The sequence below is a fragment of the Bactrocera neohumeralis genome, chromosome 5 (genome assembly GCF_024586455.1).
Source record: "Bactrocera neohumeralis isolate Rockhampton chromosome 5, APGP_CSIRO_Bneo_wtdbg2-racon-allhic-juicebox.fasta_v2, whole genome shotgun sequence".
Classification (NCBI taxonomy): domain Eukaryota; kingdom Metazoa; phylum Arthropoda; class Insecta; order Diptera; family Tephritidae; genus Bactrocera; species Bactrocera neohumeralis.
This window is the reverse complement of record NC_065922.1, coordinates 72,519,610-72,539,030: the sequence shown is the minus strand read 5'-3', so window position 1 is coordinate 72,539,030 and position 19,421 is coordinate 72,519,610. Positions and strand designations below refer to the sequence as shown.

Sequence of the window (19,421 nt, the reverse complement as noted above, 5' to 3'; positions counted from 1 at the left end):
TTTGGTTTTTTAATTTTCACAACTATTTTCTTCTTAATTCTTAATTTTATTTGATTTTAATAATTATTCTTGCGCAATTTTAAATTTTTTTTTTAAAATTTTTATATCAATTTTTTTGCATTAAATTATACTCAAATTCTCGCTCGGCGACATCCCCAACACATCGCTCCACTTTATTTGATTATGTTTTAAAACAATAATTATTTTCAGTTTAATTAATTTAAAAATTTTAATGATTATAATTAAATTTTTTGGTACTTTTAAGGTTTATTATTTTTCTTAATTTTTTTTTTTTAAAATTATTTAAATTTTTTTATTTATTTGTTTTTTTTTTAAAAATACTAAATTTTTTTTTATTTTTTTTTAAGTTTAAAATTAATATTTTTTTTTAGTATTTATTTTTAATGAAATATTTTCACTTAAATTTTTTATTTTTTTTTTTTAATTTTTTTTTAATTTTTTTTAATTTTATTAAATATTTTTAATTTTAAAATTATTTAATTTTTTTTATTTTTAATTATTTTTTAATTAAATATTTTCACTTAAATTTTTATTTTTTTTGCAATGATTTTTTCATTTAAAATTATTTAGTTTTTTGTATTATATATTTATTTCTTTATTAAACATTTTCACTAAAATTTTATTATGAGTTTTTGCTTGCATTAAAGGAACGCTACTTAGATTCTCGCCTTCGGCGGCGTCCTCATCACATCGCGCCACTTTATTTGATTATATTCTAAAGCAAATAAATATTCAATAAATGCAAACACATACGCGCTTCTCCTCCAACATCGCGTGCGCGTTCGTGTTCACGTTTGTCCGCAGTTTCCGTTGTTTGTTTACAGTCGGTTATTTGAGCAGTGAAAAGCTCAATGGCAGCGTTTCATAAATCAAATGATACGTAATGTCGTAAACAATTGGTTTTAGTTAAATATTTGATATATTTATGCGTATGTTTATTTGTAAACAAACCAATACACATACACCCGCTGTGCTGTGCAATAAATTCGTGTTTATTTAGAATACACCGCAGGCGGGAAATTTCTATGGAATTTAGCAAATGTCTCTAAATGAAATTAATTGCCCGAAAGCGCTGTTGTTGTGTTAAATTTAAGTTTTATCAAACTTGGTCCATTTGTTGACACAGTTATTGGTTGAAAGGAAACCCCTTGCGTATCAAAAATCGATATGAATGCTTAGTATTAGCTTAGAGCAGCTGGCAGAAACATAAAACCCTTATATGAGAGGTGGGCGTGGCATTCAACAACATTTTCTTGACAGATTTCCCAAATTTACAATGAAAACCATTCTCGTGAGAAAATTTCAAAATTATTTGCAAAAATCTGATCTTAACAAGGAATCCCTGATTAAGCTTGTCTTCAGCGCGAAAATTGTCTGACATCTGTTAGGGCTGCCTACCACTTTCATATACTCATAGTTACCGACGGACCCGACCCTATAACTATTTTCAACATTCACAACAAAAAGCCGTTCTCACAAGTTCTTTGATGTCTCTCAATAAATTGCAAGTCATAAGCTGATTAAAGCATAAGAAATGCGTCTTTTGCCCTCACCCAAGCCAAAGATTAAGAAGAAAAAATGTGAACATACATGCATTCATACCATATATAGTATAATTCATACACAAACCGCTGCCGTCAACCAGACGCACGCCAACGACAAACAAAGACCTTTTAAGGTGCTATTAAATTGACAAAGGCAAGTTACCGCTGTTTATTTTGTGTTGCTATTATTATTATGGTCCCACCTCAAAATAAAGGTCAAGGTACGAATTGGCTGATTGGTCTGTCTGGACTTTATGTGCACATTCGATCACCTTTTACCTTGCGCAAGTTAGCACACGGTTAGCGAATTTGATGAGGGGTCAAAGTAATGGAATTTTTTTCTCTTCACAATGCATGCTTTACTTTTTCTCTTTAGGGTTTACACTGATGCCGTTGGTACTCAGATTGGTTTGCTAAAATATTAAGGAATAGAATGGAAAAGTGAAAGAAAGGTTCTAAGCGAATTTTTGGTAATAAAAGATTGAAAGATCAAAATGTGTTCTGCAGCAAAGTCATGCTTGAAAGTATAACAAAGAAGTAGACTTTCATGATGCCATTTGGTTATTTATTTCTTCAATATTTTATCTACGACAGTTCTAATGACTGATTTTCATGAATTCGCAAAGTGTTACATTATTTTGCATTTAAATAATTGCAATTAATTTAGTACTGTGCCACAAGTCCATGAGATTTTATCGACGACAGTTCTAATGACTGATTTTCATGAATTCGCATAGTGTTACATTATTTTACATTTAAATAATTGCCATTAACTTAGAATTGTCTCACAAGTCCATGAGTCCATGAGATTATAAACTAGAATTGTGTGCGACGTGTTCACAAAATTTCAAATTTGAATTGCGTGCCACAAGTTCATAAGATTTTAAACTTGAATTATGTTCCATGAGCTCATAAAATTTTCAAATTTGAGGTTTGTTCTACTTGTTCGTAAATATTTAAAATTTAGGTTGTTTTTCGCAAGTTCACATGATTTCTAACTTGAATTGTGTTCCACAAGTTCATAAAATTTTAAAATTTAGGTTGTGTTTCACTAGTACATAAAATTTTCAAACTCTTTCATAAGATTTCGAACTTCAATTGTGTTCCACAAGTTCATAAGATATCAAATTTGAATTGTGTGCCACAAGTTCATAACATTTGTAAATTTGTGTTGTGTTCCATGAGCTCATAAAATTTTCAAATTTGAGGTTTGTTCCACTTGTTCGTAAATATTTAAAGCTTAGGTTGTGTTTCACTAGTACATAAAATTTTCAAACTCTCATAAGATTTCGAACTTGAATTGTGTTCCACAAGTTCATAAGATATCAAATTTGAATTGTGTGCCACAAATTCATAAGGTTTTAAACTAGATTTATATTTCACAAGTTCATAACATTTTCAAATTTGGGTTGTGTTCCACTTGTTCATAAAAATCTCAAATTTCATTTCTGTTCCACAAGTTCATAAGATTTCTAACTTGAATTGTGTTCCACAAGTTCAATAAGAACAATAATAAATGCTTCCGAATTTCGGCTCAACTATTGTACTATTTCACGAGTACATAAATTTAACTGCAGCTTAAAATGTATTAAATGAGGCTTGTTGTTCAATCCGAATCTTATTTGGTACACTATATATGTAGTTAGTGCCAATATACGCTTGTGTTCTCTAGATGTAATTTTTATATTTATAATGTTTCACAAGTTCATAAATCAATATTAATAATTTATTTACCACATGCTAATTGCATTACATAAGCTCATTAAGTACTACCTAGTTTACAATTTACGATTTGGAATTGTAAACAATTGTAGTTTTGTTCCCGCAGTTCATAAAATTGTCACGCTGAGTATAATACATATGAAAAATGTTTTCCATATGTTCATAAAGTGTCAAAAAATTGGTGAAAAGTGTGTTTAATAAGTTCATAATACCGTCTCCTGGAATATATTGTGTTCCACAAGTTCATAAAGTGCCTAAATCTTCGTGAAAAGTGTGTTTCATAAGTTCATAAAATACTAAAAAGCTTTGAACTTAGCATAAGCAAAACAACATGGCAAAATGAAAATCATATTTAACCACTTAAAAAATTATTATAAAAGTAAATATATCGCTTCGAACTCGGCCTTAGTTTCAAAAATATACTCACTACGGTCATCAAAGGTGAATTCCTTGATCCAAAGCTTTATTAGTTCATTACTAGAAAATATTTTTGCAGTTTTTGCATTTAACCGTGAATTGCATCATACACAAAATGCTCAGCTGTTTCTAGGCGCTGTTCCCATAGCGCTCTTAAGCATATGCATATTTTAATTTCCAAACAACCATTAAAAATGCACCGAAGCTGCGAAATAAAGCGCTAATTACGGCATTTGGTCACTTGCTGCAGGTGCTTCGCAGCGCTCTCCCACTCCCGGTGGTCCGCGCCAAACGCCATAACCATTTGCTACTATCGTAAAATTTAATTGCTTTCGCTAAAAGTTCGTGAAATTTGTATTGTGCAGCAAACGACTGGGACTTCCAGGTGTTTAGGCGTTCGGAGAGTGACTCGTTCGCGTGTGACAGGGTCAGTTATTGCAATGATGACAAAGCTACCTTGCGAGAGACAAAGAGAGCGCGTGAGTGAACGATGGAGATAGTGCTGATTTTTTCATTCACTGCAAGGCATTTTATATTTTATACCCGTAGCTGTCATATCAGCTTGGAATTGAGGGAAAATCTCATGACACACACTTGTCGGTAGATATATGCTGGCAATAAAATGTGACAATAATAATAATAAGTCTAGTTTATGATTTGTGGTTGTGCTGCCGTTGTCGCTATGCATCAGCGTGATTTTTGTAAATTGTGATTGTGCATTGTAATTGAATTTTCTGCATCATTAAATTGCAAAAAAACAACCATCAAAATGTTGGCTGTGATTTTTGCTACCAATAATTTCGGGGCTAATTTTGGTGTTAATGAAGCGTCACTTACAAATTGAAATCATGATTTAAATACTTATTGATTATTGGAGGATTGCTACTTAAATCAGTTTTGCTTTAAAAATTTTTCATGAATTTTTTATAATTTAATTAATTTCTTTTTTATTCAAAAGTACTTAATTAATGTCGTTTTAATTAAGCTTATTTTTGAATATATAAAAAAATATTTTAAACTTTCGTACAATGAGATTTATTTTTTTTTATTTTTTATTTAAATAAATTTTTAAATTTAATTAATTTTTTCAATTAAATTAAAAATAATTTTTAAATGAAATTAAAAAATAATTTTAAATTTAAAATTAAATTTGATTTTTAAAATTATTTTAAATTTAATATTATTTTAAATGATTTTAAAATAAAATTCTTATATTTATTTAAATACTTTAAATTAGATAAAGTTTAATTAAATTTTTATAATAATTAAATTTAAAAAAAATTGTCTATTTGTACTAAATTTGAAAATACTTTAATTTAATTGTTAATTAAGGAGTAAAATATTTAAATCGATTAAACTTTTTTTTCAGATATTAATTGATTAAATTATAATTATTATAAAACTTGTTTTTGAAAATTAAATCAAATTTTAAATAATTTAAAAATATAATTATATTTTAACTGTTTAAATTAGATAAAGTTTAAGTAAATTTTTATAATAATTAAAAATTAAAAAAATGTATATATGTACAAAATTTGAAAATACTTAATTTGAAATTTTAATTAAAAAGTAAAATACTTAAAAATCAAGCGCTGTCTACGCCAGTAAAGATGAAAATACTTAAATATAATAATAAATATTGTTTTTTTTTCAGATTTTAATTCATTAAATTATAATTATTATAAAATATTTTTTAAAAATAATAAAAGAAAAAATATTAAAAAGATAAAATTCTATTATATCGAATTAATTTTAAAAGTTTCCGTTTGGTTTTATTGGTTTCATTTCATAATATTGCTTTAATTAAGCTTAATTTTTGCATTTACTGAGATAGAAAAATTTATATAAAATTAAAAGTATCATCTTAATTACCTAATTTAATTCATTTAAAATTGCATAAATTGCCGGTTTTTTATTTTTTATTTGTATATTAATTTATATATTACTATTGAAATTTTTTTTTTCTCTTTTTTAATTTTTTAAAATATTATATATCCAAGATGCATTTTTTTAAATTTTTTTTAGTTTTAAAAAATTATTCTTTTAAAAATTATTTATTTTTAATTTTTTTTTTTTAATTTTAAGTTTCTTTTTAATTTTTTTTAATTTTTGTAAGGTTTTTTTTTTAATTTTTTAATTTTATTTAAATTTTTAAATTTTTTTTATTAATTTTTAATGTTTTTTTTAGATAATTTTTTATCTGATTTTGCTCGTTTTTTAAACATTTTTTATATGTGTATGTATGAATCTAAAATTTTTTTATTTATTAATATTTTTAGTTTTTTAACATTTTTTATTTATTTTTTAAATTTTTGTATTTAATTTTTATTTAAATATTTTTTAAATCATTTTTTTTTTTAAATAAATTTTTGTATTATTTTGCTCGTTTATTAATTTTTTCTTATGTATGTATGTACCAATATGCATCTTAAATTTTTTATTATAATTTTTTATTTTTTTAATGTTTTTTTTTTTGTTTTAAATTTTTAATTACTTATGTTTTAATTTTTTTTATTTATTTATATTATTTTAATACATTTTTGTTTTAATATTTTTTTATTTTTATTTTTATAACTTTTTTTTATGCTTTTGCTTGTTTAGTGCTATATTAATTAAAAGTTTTTTATACAATTTTAAATTCCTTCTGATTGTTTTCTTTTAATTTTCTTTATTAATGCACCATCCATTTCGCGCGCTGCATGCACCCTTCCTACGCTTTCGTAGTTGCTTTGCTTTAACATGTCTCAATATTTTGGCGCTTGCACCGCTTTTTCTTACAAAAGAGAAACCAATTTTTCACACAGCAGGATTTGAGTGCTAGGTATTACATAATGTCACGACAGAAATAAATGTGGTTGGTTCAAAGTAAATGGGAATAATGAATGTATTTGTAGTGGATAAACATGTCTAATATTAATATTTATTTACGATTTGTTTTATATTGCAATTGATTTAAATACTTTACCTTTTTTTCTTTACAGAAAAATTTAACCTTGAAGGAAAATTGTCGTCACAATAATGTAAGTACTTTGAAATCATATGTTCAATATAAACTTTGTTTTTTTGATCGATCCGCCTTTAAGTGTCTCCACATATATTCTATATTAAGATAAATTGTACTTATTTTAATCAGTCTTGGGCTTAAACTAAAAAATTTTGTATATTAATTTTTAGGATCACCATATTATGATTATTTATATTTTATATCAGCTAAAGCTCAGCCTCCTTGTTTACTAAACTACAGCTTATAGCTTCAACTTCCTGTGGTTTTATCCAAAAGCTTGAATATGCTTGTGAATAACTTTAGTGGTAAATTGTTCAGTTTATTATTGTCCTTACAACTAATTTATAAGCGAAGTAGCACCAACAGCGTAGTCCTCGTTCTCAAACGATGTTTTCCAGCCAAAGTAGTATATACCCCAAATAATGTAAACTATCGCACTCATTCAGACATGTTTTCAGGCATTTCAGGCTTTGTGGCTGTGTGCGCAACAAGTATACGCCATGGTGTACCCCAAACCAACTCAAGTCTATCGATTATTAGTAATTTTGTGTGCTATTTTTAAACGTTTTGGTCAACAATTGTGAAACAAAAAAGTTCATGGACTCTAGTCACATAAATATTTCATATATTAATCGATAATTTTAAAGCGCGTTGCTGTGTTGTTGTGTTTTGTTATGGCTTTGCAAGGTGTTTATAACAGCATGCTTGAGTACTTTGCTGTGCGTGTATTATTTGTATCGTAGTTACGTTGATTAAATTGGTGTAAAAAATACAATTTGAAAAGTTTGGCAAAAAGTTTTTGCAATTTTTTATGTTTTTTTTTTCAAATATAATTTTTAACTATGGTAATTTCAAACTAATTCTGTTAAATTTTTTTTCTGTTTAAAAAAGATTTTTTTGGTAAATTTTTTTAATTATAAGTTAATTTTTTTTTTTCAATAAATTCTTAATTCCGTTTTAGTTTTTTTTGTTAATTTTCAATAATTTTTGTAATACTTAATTCAACTTTTTTTTTTAGTAATTTTAACATGTTTTAATTTTCAAATAATTTTAATTTTTAAATTTCTAAAATTTTAAAATTTTAGTCAATGTTTTTCAGAAATAAATTTTTAAATTTTTAGTTCATTTGGTTAAATAAATTATCATTTTTGATTTTTTTTAATTTTCTATTTTCTATTTTTTGTAACTTTAATTTTTATTTTTTTTAATTTTTATTTTTTTTTTAATTTTTATTTTTTTTTTAATTTTTATTTTTTTTTTTTTTTAATTTTTATTTTTGAATTTTGAAAAGTTTTTTTTTACATTTTTTTTCAAATTGTTTTTGTAATTTTTTTTTAAATTTTTTTTAAATTTTAGTTCAATTTTCGTTAAATTTTTCATTAAATTTCTTTGCAATTTTAATTAAATTATTTTTATTTTTCAATTTTAGATTTTTACATTTTAGTTCACTCTTCTCTTTTCCTTTAGATATGTTTTTAATTTTTTAAATTCTGGGTTTTCTGGTTTTTATTTTATTTTAATAATTTTTTTTATTTTTAGTTTATTTAAATTTTTTCAATATTATATTTTTTTTGTTTATTTTTTATTTTTATTTTTCTATTTTTTAAATTAATTTTTTTATTGAAATTTTTTTTTATTTTTTTTTAATTTAATTTAATTGTTTATTATTTTTTAAATTCTAATTGAAGATTTTATTTATTTTTTAATTATTTTTCTACATATATGTATTTTAATTTGTTTAGTTATTTTTTTTATTTCTTAAATATCAAATATATTTAAAAGTGCTCAGTTTTTTGAATTAAGTGAAAAAATTATTTTAAATTTTAATTTCTTTTATTTTCAACTTTTTTAATTTTAATAATTTTTAAGTTTTAGTTCATTTTTTCAAATTAATTTTTTTGCTTTTTAATTGGTTTTAATTGTTAATTATTTTTTAAATTTTGGTTCAAGTTTTTATTTAATTATTCGTTTTTTTTATTTAATTATATTTGTTTAATTTTTTTATGTAATTTATTTTAATGTAATTTTTTTTTTAATTTTCTAATTTTAAAATTTTTTAAATTCTAGTTATCGGTCTTTCGCATTATTTAAAAAATTTTGTTTTTAAGTTTAAAATAGTTAATTTCTAAATTTTTTAATTTTACCATGTTTTTTAGTTTTACATAGTTATTTCAAATTAATTCCTTTATTTTTGATTGTTTTCAATTGTTAATTATTTTTTAAATTCTGGTTTAAGTCTTTATTTGATTTTAATTATTTTTTTGTTCTAATTTAATTTTTTTTAATTTTAATTATTCTTTAATTTTTTTTTTTAATTTTTAATGTTTTAAATTCTGGTTCTTATTTTGTTCGAATTAATTAAAAATTTTTGTTTTTACTTTTAAAATAGTTAATTTTTTTAATTTTTAATTTAATTATACTAATTTTTACGTGTTGGTTAATTTTTGACTTTCAAAAGGTTTTTAGTAGTTAATTATTTTTTTAATTCTAGTTTAATTTAGATATTAATATTTATTTGTTCCCTCAAGTCTTACATAAGTGTCATTTCAATTATGCCACTTTGCAATATTTATTATTAATTTTTCATCGTTATTTAAATGTACATAGTGCATTAGTGTATATTTGGTTTGATATATATGTAGATATGGTATATATTGATTTTTGAAGAGCTCTTTGTATTCGCAAATCAATTGCTTTATTTGATTAATATATCAATAAAATCATTTATATTTATTTACTTTCGCACTTCGCTTGTCAAAGTGAAGAGTTGTTGCTTCGTGTAGCGTTTGCAGGTTATGTTTTTCTTAAGTGCTATAAAAAGTTGTAGACTTTTTTTCAAAATAGCATACAATTGCTCAATTATTTGCTCAAACTTTTGTTGTATGAAATTTCATATACTTGTTTAACCTTTCAAGTTTTGTTTAAATTGCTCTCATACTTTGTCTGAAGAAGTGATCTTATAAAATATTACGTAAATTTTTTTTTTTTGTTTAAAAAAGGCAGAAAGAAATATATTTTCAAAAAAGTAAAAGAAAAAATATATTGAAAAGCACAATTTTCTAGGTCTCATTGTGATTTCTTAGTGCAAATCTAACTTCTTTTGCGCTAGACACGAACTCTTTGTCTTCAGATCGGGCCTAAATCTATCCATAAATTTAAAATATAGCATATAGTATATTTTAAAAAAGATTCCGACAATTCTTTCGAGCTGTTTTAAGTTATTCACCACTAAAGGAATACCGATAATATGATAAAAGAAATCTGTTTGTGTATATGTTAGATCCTTCATAACTTCCTACGATTCAAAATCAAACGGTGAAGCACAATGCTGCTATTTGGTAGACTCTGGTGAACTCTGATATGAGAACATAGTTCAATGCTTCAAAAAGTCCAATTGACGGTTTTAAGCACTGGTGCACTTTGTTGTGAGACCAGAGTTCGAAACGAATATACGTTTTCTTCTCTACTCTCTGGTGATGGTGGTCATTCTCTATTTATAGATGCTATCTATGAACTCTGCTCTTTCATGAATAGTTATTACTCCTCTTAATTGAGCAGTAACTCGTGACTAGTTTCCATTTTACCCAATTGACTAACAGGAATTGACTTTAAGAGACTTTAAACGTACTGCAATCGCAATTTACTGAGCTTCCGCTAATGCTATTTAGTTAAGGAGAAGTCTTCTACTAAGCTGACAAACAAAAGCTGTTTCGGTGCAGTTTATAATTCACAGCTTAGATCAACCGAGCACGAAGGGATACTTTACTTAGAGCGTAGAAGTTGCAAATTGAGATACTAATGAAGTTGTTGTTATGACCCCTTCATAGAAAACCTGTATCGATTACAGTTCTCTCCGGTTATAAAACCGGAGCATTGCAAATGGAAGCTTCACAGTGTATGGCTCATTCGTAGCAGTATATGGAATATACCATTGGTGCCTTTGCGGCTCATGTTCCTATCATCCACTCGGAATCAGTACAGTAGCTATGTTCAGTTTGTAGGTTCAGTTTCTGGATTCAACGGAGCTTCAGCGCCAAGTTAATATAGTACGAACTATCATTAGAAGAGACCTGTTCGATTTAAAAATTGCATCGGTCCGTAAGCTTGGCGTTTAGAGCTTGGGAACGGCAACACCGGTTGTCCAAGTCAAGTTTTTGGCTTTAATAATAATAAGTTGATGTCCAAACTTATCAAAACTTCGACATAACCGCTATTTGAGCCTTGTTTTTGTAGGATTAGTCGGAAATATCAAGATCGAAGAGACTTTTTAGTCCATATAATCATAGGGCGTTGATTGATATTTACATCTTTTTAAAGCTGTGTTCTGTATGAGCTCTCTCGAAGTGAGCTCGAGTTTTCGCGGGGAAGATCTCTTAAGACTGTTTGAGATTTTCGTGCGGTATTTTAACATATTTGAAGACTCGGAAAAGCTTCCCTTCCCTAAATTGTTTTCTCCGAACTCTCAGTGCTAACCTTGTTTAATAACACCTTACTCCCTTAAGGTCGATTTTGGTTGAAGTCATTAAAGAAATGTTAAGTAGGCGTTGATAGCTGTCACTAAAATTTGTATGCCGTTATGTTTGCACACCAATCTCCCTACGCGCTGCAAAGCAATGCACACGTATACATGTTAATATGCTTATTTATATTACCGAAAATTTGCATGCAAAAAGGGTCCCACAGGTGTCCTTTCACATTCACATGCACACTTATTAACATTTTCTTTCATACGCTGTGTTTCTTACCGTTTTATTTGCTGCTTTCTTAAGCTTTACGTTTGTATGGAAAGGCATCACAGCATACTCCAAATGTAATCAACACACTTTTGGCTAAATGCAAATTCACACGAACACACACACATGTGCTTTATTTTGGTCTCTTACGCACGTGCGGCTGATATTTTGATTCCTTGTAGACAATTTGCCAATTAAACACCTTCTCATCAAAGACGTGTGTGTGTGTGACGCTTGATAGGCGCTTGGAATGCACAGCGCGGCGCCCTCAAAAGTATGCTATGGCGTGTTGGGATGTATTGGGTCAAATTAGCATGTCAATGTTGTAAATTGTGTATACAATTTGATTGAGTGGATGCTAAAAAATAAACAAAATTGAGTGTGTGCATACATACAAACATACATATGTATAGATACATGTAGTGCCATATCGATATGTATGTATACATATATGTATTTGCACGTGTGCAAAGTATATGAAATACTGACGTGTGTGGGGTTTTCAGTCATTTTTATATAAAAAATTTAATTAATGATATTCGCGCAAGTGTTTTTATAATTAAATTAGTTTTCTAAAATCGGTAATTCGCACATTTTCAAGATAGATTAAAGATAAATTAATTAAAATAATACTACTATAAGTACCCTCAATTATAATAAAATTATTTTAGGGTTAAGAAATTTCTTCCTTTTTATAATTTTTAAAATCATAGCAACATTGTTGCGGCAACAATTTTTTTAGCACATATAGTTTGAGACCTTAGTTCTAATAAATTTGCAATTTTAAAGTTCAATGAAATGTAAGTTAGCACTAATGTTTCAGCAACATGTTGCATAAACTTTTCTTAGACGGATCTTGAAAATTATTATTTTTTCAGTAATTGCGTTAAACTAATAGTGCATTTTCTTGCGATTTGTTTGTCTCATTGTTTTATTCTTTAATACTTTTCGGTATAGACAGTGTTGCTCAGGATTACGTCACTTTATTAAGATCAAAAATTAAAATTATTTTTGTCAGTTCAAGCATATTCAATAAAGAATACAAATTTTTTTCAACATTAATTATTTAAAATTTTTAGCAACATTGTTGCTGCAACATAGTTTAAAAAAAGCTTTTATTTAATTTTTCTTTTTAGATATAACTATCCGCATATAAATAACTTACGAATACATTTTCTCAATATTCACTGCTGAAAAATAGTTTAGCCATATTATTTTTGAACATGTTGCTGCAACATTATTTAAAAAGTTATTTCTCGATTTAATTTTGAATTTAGCTGTCAATATATGAAAACTTGCCAATAACTATTTTCAACATATGTATGTTAATTTAAAAATTTGTTAGCAACATTGTTGCTGCAACATAAATTAAAAAAGCTATTTTTTTGTTTTTTTTTTTTTGTAAATTTCTGGAAACAAATAATTTACAAATTTTTGAACATTTTTGTTGCTAAACATGTTGCTGCAACGTATAAAAAATTTGTCTGTCAATTTTATTTCTTTTCTGTCAGTATACAAACAACTTGAAAAAACCTATTTTAAATATAGGTTAATTTAAAAATTTCTTAGCAACATTGTTGCGAAACATATTGCTGCAATATAACTAAAAAAGTTATTTTCCGATTTTTTTTTTAAATCTTGTATATAAATAACTATCAAATAGTGTTATGCGAATTAAAATATTTGTTAGCAACATTGTTGCTGCAATGTATGTATGTATATAAAAAAAATTTTTGTCCAAATAAATAACTAGCAAATAACTATTTTCAACATTTGTTTATTAAAAAATTTGTTAGCAACATTGTTGCCAAACATGTTGCTGCAACATAATTTAAAAATTTTATTTTTCGATTTTTTTTATCTCCGTATATAAATGACTTACACAGTAAATCGCTCTTTTAATATAAGAAAGTAATTTTGTGGTAGTCGCTAAGAATTATGAGCGGCAGTGTAAACTAATCTACTGGCGCAAAAGTACCGTTGAGGCTTCATAAATATGTCTGTGTCTTTAAGTTGCTGCTCATCCTCTAAATTTTATATATATGAGTTTTCATTTCTTTTGAAATTATGAAAGCTGCACGCAAGTGGGGGTAAAGCAAATTGCAAACGGCAAACAACAATGAGTGCCACTCATCTCACTGTGGCAAGCTTTGCATTGCCAGCTTTACACTCCGATGTATGTATGTATATATACATATGTATTAACACAGTTCCATACACATTGCTTTGTGAAAATTCAAAAAGCAATTTCCTTCATCAAACCCGCAACGGAAACGTCGCAGTTTTACGGTAATCCTGTGGCTATTTCTTCGGCGCTACTCCTTGCGGCTATGCGCTACGCCACCATAACTGGCTGGGCTGTGTAGTGGAAGTACTCATGCACTGGCGCCTTTTCACATTCGTATAACGGCGGTTAGTAATTTTTCGCTGCTTCGATCTTGTGGTTGTAGATTGAAAACTGTGTATTTGTATGTGGCACCTTTGTGTGACTCTATTATCCTTGCAGTGCACGCGAAATATCCACCAATATACATTTGTAATGTATATACATAAGTGTGTGTGTGTGTGTAGAGTATATGAAATTACTTGCAACGAGCGCTGTGCAATTGCAATCACTTGGCAATGTGGAAAGTTGAAAGCGCTCCAATCTCAATTAGGGCCATTCAAGGGCCTGACGAGTGCCGCGGCTCCTTCACAATGTCTGCAATGCTGCTGCAACCAGTCGGAAATCTTCAATACAGTAATGTGAAAAGAAAGCAAATGTGTATGGAATGCGCGCGCTGCTGCTGTGTGTTGGTGGTGCATTGTGCTCACAGGTCATCATAAATACATATTTATATATTTATGTTGCGGAAAATGCTGCATCTGCGGCTTATAAGGCATCGAAATAACAATAAAATTTGAAAAATGAATGTTGTAAGGACTTGCGTGAGAGCGCATAGGAAATTAGTTATGAACGATATTGCTATTTTTTTTTTTATTAAATACAAGCACCTAAAATATTAGAAATACGAGTTTTTGAAAAAATATTTTTGGCATAGATTTCTCTGACAGTTTTAGCAACATTAAAAAAAGAACATTTTCGACGAATGGGTTTACGCGCTAATTTTTAATTAAACAAAGCAAAATCGTTTCAAGATAAAATCAAAGTACTTGACTGGGAGTTGCTACCCCACCCGACATATTCACCAGACTTCCCCTTCCGATTACGATTTCTTTTCATTGATGGAACACGCATTGGCTGAGCAGCACTTCGATTCCTACGCAGAAGTCGAAAATTGGGTGTCTGATTGGTTGGGTTCAAAAGACGAATATTTCTTATGGGCTTGATATACACAAATTGTCAGAAAGGTGGTCAAAATGTGTAAAAAGTAGTCAATACTTTGCATAATTTTGATTTTACTTCCCCCCGTTAAATTAGTATTTTATTGTAAAAAAAAAACGCTTATTATATTTCGCATATTTTTTCATTGATTAAATTATTATTTTTATTTATTTAAAAAAAAAAAAATACTTTAATTATTATTTTTTATTAACTACTTTTATTATTTTTTTTAAAATAACTTTTTTTATTTTTTTCAAATATTTTAATTAGTTTTAAAAATTTTGTTGAATTTTTTATATTTTGCATATTTTTTAAAATATAAAATAATATAGTTTTTTATTAGTTTTTGAAAATAAATTTTTTTTTATTTTATTTTTCAAATATTTTGATTGGTTTTAAAAATTTTGTTAAATTTTTTATATTTCGCATATTTTTTCATTGATTAAATTATTATTTTTTTATTTATTTAAAAAAAAATACTTTAATTATTATTTTTTATTAACTACTTTTATTATTTTTTTGAAAATACTTTTTTAAATTTTTTTTAATATTTTAATTAGTTTTAAAAATTTTGTTGAATTTTTTTATATTTTGCATTTTTTTTTAAATATAAAATAATATAATTTTTTATTAGTTTTTGAAAATCATTTTTTTTTTTTTTATTTTTCAAATTCAAATATTTTAATTTTCAAAAATTTTTGGAATTTTTATAGTTATTAATTTATTAAATTTTTTTTAAATATATTTTTTTTTAATATTTTGCTTTTATTATTTTTTTGAAAATAATTAATTTTTTCAAATATTAGTTTTTGAAAATATTTTTTTTTTATTTTATTTTTTAAATATTTTGATTGGTTTTAAAAATTTTGTTAAATTTTTTATATTTCATATTTTTTTTTTATTAAATTAAATTTTATAAAATTATATGAAAAATTAAAAATTTGGTGCGACAAAACAAAAGCACGAAATGGTTTTATGATTTTTACTCAATTAATTTATTTACTTTTATTAAAAAAAATTTTTTATTATTATTTTTTAACAAATTTATGTGTTTCTGGTTGATTTCTTTTGCAATGAGAAATATTTTTTTATTTTTGCAAATATACTGTTTATAATGAATTTATCTTTTGCATTCCCTGGAAAACAACCCCACACTAATTGTCTTGTTTTAAACGTTGATTTAGGCGTTTTTGTCTGCCTATTTTTATCAATTTTGATATTTCGATTCGCCAGAAAAAAGTACAGTTTAAATCGCTATTTATGTGCATTATATACGGGTTTTTTTTTAGGTAGCAAAAATTCCCCATGGACAGCTCGACGTTGTATGGATCTCTGTAATATATTTTAATTGTCTTTTTATTATTTTTTTATTGCCCGAATGACTCCCTTATCCTCTCGTTCGGTTGCTCTCCACGGCCGCTATGCGCTGTAACCAAAGAGCTTGATTTTATTATTTTTTTTTAAAAGTCATATTCTCTTTTTTTTAAAAAATTTTTTCTTAAATGAACAGAATACTTATTTAGAGCCATTGAAATATCTTTCTCTTTAACATACAACCAACCGTACTGAATGACGAACTGCAACTGAATATGCATTAATATTTTTCTAATTAGGTAATAACTACACATATTCAACATTTTTGATCATTAAAAACCGTTTTTAATTGCAATTAACGTAAATTTTTTATGTGCTTTTGTTTTATACCTGATTTTTTTTTTCATATATTTAATTTTATATAATATTTTAGTAAGTTAATTTTTTAAAATTTTAAAAGAAGAATACATGAACTAATAATACAAATCAATAAAACATGACGTTTGCCTACTTTATGATTTTATTTTAAATACCGACAAAATTCCGTGCTTTATTTGTATATATTAGGGTGATTCAAAAAAAAAATTATTTTAAAAATAGGTTCCTAGACACCTCTAAGAAAGCCTCTCCAAATATGAGTTTTTAATTGTAACGGGAAGGTCCTCCGCCTAACGGTTTTCTATTTTTTCTTATTATCAGATAGAAAAATTTATATCTCGCTTCCAACTACTTGAAAAAATATTTTGTTAATTAAGTTTTGTAGGAAATTGAATGCTCTAAAATATGGTCTCTTATGATTTTTTCGTAAACCCAATAAAAATTTGACTATTTTTGGAAAAATTTTTAATTTCTTATGAATTTTATAACTCAATGAAAAAAAATTATTATGAATAGATTTTTGGAGAGGTTTTCTTAGAGGTGTCTAGGAGCCTATTTTTCCGAGTACCAAACGAAAAAAAAAATAAATTTTATTTGATCCACCCTAATATGCATTGATGTTTGACGATGAATATCTCGAAAACGCTTAACTTAATCGAAAAATCATAGTAGACCATTTTTATAGAGCAGTAAATTTCCTACAAAACTATGTGTTTCATCATTCATAATAATTTTTTTTCATTGAGTTATAAAATTAATAAGAAATATATTTTCCAAAAATAGTCAAATTTCAACCGTTAATATCTTTTAAACGGTTTTTTGTAAAATTCATAAGAGACCATATTTTAGAGCATTCAATTTCCTACAAAACCTGATTAACAAGATATTTTAAAAATAGAAAACCGTTAGGCGGAGGACCTTCCCGTTACAATTAAAAACTCATATTTGGAGAGGCTTTCTTTGTCTAGGAACCTATTTTTTACCAATTTGTATATACATATGTACATGTATTTATTTTATCATAGTTTTTTATTAACTGTTTTTATTTTATATTTTTTTTTTCAAATATTTTAATTTTTAATACTTTGCCTATTTTTAATATTTTTTTAAAATTATTTTATTAATTTTTTTTAAAATTATTTTATAAAATCCATCCAAAATGTATATTAAAACATTTTTTCGTGTTCCTTGAAGTAAAATGCTACTGGACGTGTATTCCTCAGAATTTGAAAAACTTTGGAGTTACCAATTTTTAACATTTCAACGCTCAAAAAAAGTAACTTTAAACATTTGCGTATACCAAGTAAAATATTTTATTGTAAAAATAACTGGCTGGCATAATATTTTTGCAGCTTTTTGAATGTTTTCAAAATTTCTGCCAAAACTTTTTATTTTTGTTTTAATATTTTTTTTTATTTTTATTATAAATTATTTTTTTTTTTATTTTTATTATAAATTATTTTTAAATTTATATTTTTAATTTTTTTAACACAATTTTTTTAGAATTTTTTTTTATTTTTTTTTAAGTCTAGAAAGTCCAGCAAAATTCAAATTTTTTGTATTATTTTGGCTTACGGATTTTTTTGTGCCCATTTTAACTTTTTAAAAACTGTTTGTTTGTGAAAAATGTGCCTAACAAAATTAAAGAAAAATCGCATTAAGTTTTCAATTTTCAAAAATTTCATCCTGAAAGTAATTCAGTCATCATTCCAACACTTTACTGCCATCCCAAATGGCTTTCGCAGCACATTAATGACGCCACATTGCAAGCGATTGTAAACTTTTCGTTGCCAAACTGAAAATGCAACAAAGTAAACAAAATTGGCGTAAACACATACACACATCAAAACTTGCTGCACATTTGCACACATAGAAAGCATTTGTGCTTGTGTACATTTACTTATATCTCGAAAGCTATAAAACATTCTGCATTAAAGCGAATGACGTCAGTCAGTGTTGCACTTTTAAGCGCAAAGTTGTGTTCATATACTCAAACTTATGTGTGCCTTTGTGGGTGTGTAAGTCTGTGTGTTTGAATGCGAGTAAGCGCTTGCCATGCCAGAGTGTGGGTGTGCGAGTGGAAAATTATGTTTGGTGTATTGTATATATAAATATATATGACAAGCTGCATGTCATAAATAAATTCAGTTATGTGGATAACGTATAATGCAATTCATTTTTAGCTTACGTAGATAAATAATAATTGAAATTTATGAAAGATTATAAAATTGTAATTGTGCAACTTTTCTTCAGTTTATGCAGTAAATGGAATAAATTTATTTATGGCATGATTGCATTTTTGACCACATTGATTGTAATCTATAGATATTTGATGCTCAATTAAGCAAATATTTAAATATTAATATTCAAAGCTAGATAGTTTCATTTGCATTGATTGTTTTAAAAGTCTAAAAAACATGTGGCAATACAACATTAAATTTTTAATATCAATTTAATCAAAAATAAAAAAATACCTTTAGGGAAATTTTTCTTTTTCTCGCAAAAATACAAATGAAAACATCTGTCAGCACTTTGTGTATCAATTTACTCAAAAATAAAAAAAATCCTTAAGGGAAATTTTGGTTTTTTTCGCAAAGATACACATAAAAACATCTATTAATACAACATTAAGTTTTTAATATCAATTTACTTAAAAATAATAAAATACCTTTAGGAAAATTTTTCTTTTCTCAAAAAAATAGTTTCTTTGATTCGATTATGCTTTAAATTATTTATTGCAGTTTAATAACATAAAATCCCTAAAAATTCCCCTTGAGGAAATTTTTATTTTTCCAGGAAAAATAAACCCTTTGACTCTAATATGCTTTGAATTTGTCTAATAATAAAAATAAAGCTAAAAACCAAAATTTCTCTTTTCACATCTCACAGGTTTTCACTTCTACAGCATTTTTTATTGCTACGCAAGTCTGTAACTTTGATTTTATTTTCACAAATATGCTTTC

At 26.0% G+C, this 19,421-nt stretch overlaps 1 protein-coding gene across 3 annotated transcripts in view; it reads left to right on the top strand.

Annotated features, from left to right (window-relative positions):
- LOC126758197 (high affinity cGMP-specific 3',5'-cyclic phosphodiesterase 9A) overlaps positions 1 to 19,421 on the top strand; it is a 210,456-nt gene that overhangs the window by 44,097 nt on the left and 146,938 nt on the right. For all 3 annotated transcript variants that reach the window (XM_050472315.1, XM_050472314.1, XM_050472313.1), the window contains exon 3: positions 6,686 to 6,724. The gene's annotated coding sequence lies outside the window, so the exon portion shown is untranslated. The remainder of the gene's footprint in view (positions 1 to 6,685; positions 6,725 to 19,421) is intronic.